Genomic DNA, 4,443 nt, shown 5'->3' on the forward strand with positions numbered 1-4,443 from the left:
CAGTTCACAACCACGCCTGAAATCTCGATTATCACTTTATCATGCGAGAGTATAAAATGTTCGGTGACACCCGAACTTAGCCCTTCCTTACTTGTTTATCATTAGATTTGGCGCAATTTCTCCACGATAGCATACTTATGTACATACATACATATGTATATCAGAAAAATCTAATATGGAGATACTCAGCCAAAAACCACCTGCCTACCATAAATACATTTGTATTAGCATTTGTGGTTCGTTTTGGCGCAATTTCCCAGTTAAAAAATGTACATATGTATATTACCTACAATCAGAAAAAACAAACTACTTGCATATTGCGTACATATAAAATATATACATACGTAAAACATCTAAGTACAATCCAACATTTGAAAACTCAAATATGCCCAATACTGAGTTAAAAAGCGCATACATATTTTGCAAATATTATATATTTGGCGCAATTTCCCCGTTAAAACTAATATTTTTATGTCTACAATTAAAAAAAATTTAAGTACTTGCATATTTTATACATATACGCATATTTCATCTTTAAATTTGGCGCAATTACTCCATGAAAACATATAAAAAACATTTCGCGGAGCACTCCTTTCTGCGATGGCGGCATTCGGCCGCGGTTTAAAAAAAGAACCCTAGCCGAGCGAATACCCGGGTGGACTGAAGTATTTCGCGGAGCACTCCTTTCTGCGTTGGTGGTCTTCGGTGTATTTACTATATTGACAAACACTAACAATCATTTTCCTTCAATGAACATTCAGTTCCAGAGTTAAATCAAAATGGAACGAACTCACCAGATAATTTTAACACCACCTTTGGCGAAATTAATGTGCAAATATCTACACGGATCGTCTATATTTTCTCTCTCCCACTGATCTGAAATCGTGACATGAAGTAGCGTAATGTCCCATCGTTGGACTTGAAACATCGTATACTGTACCGATTTATCACTCCAGAACAGATGCTCTCATTTTGATGTTTCCTTTTGCGTTGTTTCGTTGTTTTGCGTTGAACTTCTTATGCGTGGGCCGATTACACGTGCTTCTTCTTCCGTGTAACGCCTCTTAAAAGTGTAACAAACTATTGTCGGTTTACGCCATGTGTGCCAATGTTACCGACTCTGCGATTTCCTCCAAGTCTTATTTCCACTTGGTTATGCTTGCGAAGCATATTTGCAATAACCTTTGTAATGCGCTTACGTCAAGCGCCTTGCTCAACACTATCCCAAGTGCGCCGCCTCCGAGGGTACCTTCATCTAAAAGTTGGTCCACCGTAGTACACCTTGCAAGGCATCCGCTCCAGCACAATCGGGTTTGAATTTTGTCAAAGCAACGTGGACAGTCCTTGCGTCCGGTACCGGTCTTGGTATCTGCATGACCTTCATTATGTCCAATAGATTCCGGTGCTATGCTTCTAGCCCTACGAGGATCTGGGACGAATCTCGGCTTGTAGAAGTCTCCATATCACTTTACTTCACACTTTTACACTTTACTCAATAACTTCACTTCACTATACGAGCACAGCACTTCTTGAACCAGAGATAAAGAGATGTCCAACTCCTCTCTTACTTCCAGTCCAGAGCAATTACTAAACGTCAAAACCTACTGAACTTTGAGAGCTAATCGAGTTCAGTAGGTTTTGACGTTTATCAATTGGAWACGAGCGATGGCCAGATTGAAATCTTATCAAAAAAATATGTAAACGGAGGGATTTGTTGCATCGTTCAAGACCACTTATAAAAAATGTAAAGCAATTAAAATTAAATAAATTTGTGAAATTTAAAAGTACTTGATGAAACGTTTTGTAATTTGAAGCATCATTGTATTATTTTAAATGGAAAATAATTAAAAACATTTAATGATTGAGAGCTAACAAGCTTAAATATTTTTATTGGGTATTGAAAGGTCAAAAGGTCTAATATACTTTAAAAAGATTTAAATAGTTTCTCCACATAATAAATAACCACTATATAGTAATTTTTATCGTACTAAATGTTGGGTGTTTCAATTTAAATGCCCACAAATTATTATTTTGTTCAATCTGGCCAAATGGAAAATGTTATAAAAAACGCTAATTTTGAAGCGCTCTCACACTGGAATAAGTGGGACATACCTTTATTCCCGTCTTGAACTGATTCTGCGAGGACATCGCGCCTAATTATATACGCACCCCTTTATTGCTTTACAAGTAGCTAACGGTTCCTGAGTCTCTTCAATCCGCTCGCATTTACATTCTATAGTACCGTAATATGTCGGAGCGTTCATGCTTGCATTTTGTATGTTAATAAAACTGTCGGAGTGTTAATATTTTGTATACAACTGTATGTGCCAGAGCGTTATTTGAAATAGGCGGCATACACATATTACGGTACTTCGGATTGTAAATGTGTAAATAAACATAGTAGCAGGAATAGAAGGACAGGAACCGTTAGGTACTCACTCCTAGAGTAAGGAAAGAGTGCGCAATAATTAAGCGCTGTGTACTTGCAGAACACATAGAGAGCGACACGATAACGAAGTATAAATGGCGTCGTGAATCCTACTACATACATGGATGTATGTACACAATTTCGTTGTTGCCGTACTAACTAACACCTTTCACTTAAATGATATTTTAATATTTTGTTCAAAGTGAAATTTTGTATGGAAAAAATAAGTAAATAGGTATATTTATTTGTTTTAAATTATAAATTGTTATTATAACTGATATAACAGAGCTTATTTATGCTTTTGTTTGTAAACTAACGTCAGGTTTGCCAAAGTTTTGAATAATTTTACATTTTACATATTAGTGGCATTCTTTCTCTCTACTAGCTGTGTCCATAAGAACGTGTGTATTTTAATATAATATTTGACAAATGCCGCTTGATGTGCGGAACACAATGCTCGCGACAGACTGCAGCAGCACGACAGTGAACTAAAAATGGCTTTGTGAATCCTTCTACTAGAACGTTTGTGAGAGGGCAGCAACATAACAATGGCCGGCATGTACACAAAACAACGCAGTTGTCCATTTTGCATGTACACAATTTCGTTGTGGCCATACCAATACCTTGCACTTCAATGAAAATTTAATAATTGGTTCAAAGTGAAATTTTTAAGCAAAAAATAAGTAATTAGGTAAATTTATTTGTTTTAAATTATCAATTGTTATTATAAATGATGTAACAGAGCTATTTTATGCTTTTATTTATAAAATAACGTCGGGTTTGTTAGAGCTTTGAGTAATTTTACATTTTACATATTAGTGACATCACCACTCTACCTCATCTCATCTCTCTATCTTCCATTCTACTCTCAACTCTACTGTCGTAATAGGATTAAATTGTAGTTAGCGAGAACGACAACTGTCGGCCTACAGTCGTGTAGTCGTGCAGCTGTCAAAATAGGTCCGTCCATTAGAACGTGTGTATTTCAATATTTGACACATGTCGTTTGCATTCTGTCGTGAGCATTGTATTCCACACATCACTGTGTTGGTGAGCACGAAAAAAAAGTAGCCCAGTGAGAAATTGGAATTAAAATTAATTTAATTTTCTTTAAAAAGACATTTTCGTCCTTTTTCATCTAAATAATTAATAGTATAATGAAAATTAACAAAATGTGTTTTTAGGATATATTCCCTATTATCTTTAAAAGGCTTTGAACATAAAAGGCATTGCATGGCACCAAAGGCATTTAGAATCATAAAATATTTCTCGCAGGGCATATTTGGTTTTGCGTTATAGTCTTGCTCGATGTTAATTCGTTGCTGGCTCGACAACGACTGTACGATAGCGCGTAATGTGTTGAATATTGAATATTTTCTTGACTTGAAAATCGACAAATAAACTATGTTGTCAATTTTATTCTATACTTATATTTGCGGGGTTGTCGCCTTCTCATACAAATATCAGAAATTGTTCAATTTATGATTTTTAGCTTTTGCCAACTTCGAGAAAAGACACTTATAGGCAAAGACATGCTCAGGGAGATGTAACGGTGTTTGTTTTTATGAATGAAGCGAGTTTGCCTGTTGAAAGTGCGTTCATGAATGAAAATGTTGTTTTTGTATGTTTTTCTACAAATTTGAGCATCGACTATTTGGCTGCAATATTGAATTGTTACGCTGCTGATGCTATTTAAGTTGTTTTTGTAGAACAATATTTGTAGTTTTTGCGGGCGACATACATATCTACATGGGAACGCATATAAGTATGTATGTTGTGCATACATTATTTGTTCGGCACATAATAAGCATATGTACATATGTACATATAGAGCACTGCGCACACACTTTTTGCTGATAAACGATAATATCACGATCTGAATTTGAATTGTACTTACATAACTACATATATATGCAACTACATACATACATATGTGCTAATATCTAGATGCGTATGAAAATTTAAATGAAGAAATGTAATTTTCATACAATATTATTGTAATATATTAAGTTTTT

This window comes from Bactrocera latifrons, unplaced genomic scaffold (assembly GCF_001853355.1).
Source record: "Bactrocera latifrons isolate USDA-ARS-PBARC rearing strain unplaced genomic scaffold, ASM185335v1 scaffold_101, whole genome shotgun sequence".
Taxonomy (NCBI): Eukaryota; Metazoa; Arthropoda; class Insecta; order Diptera; family Tephritidae; genus Bactrocera; species Bactrocera latifrons.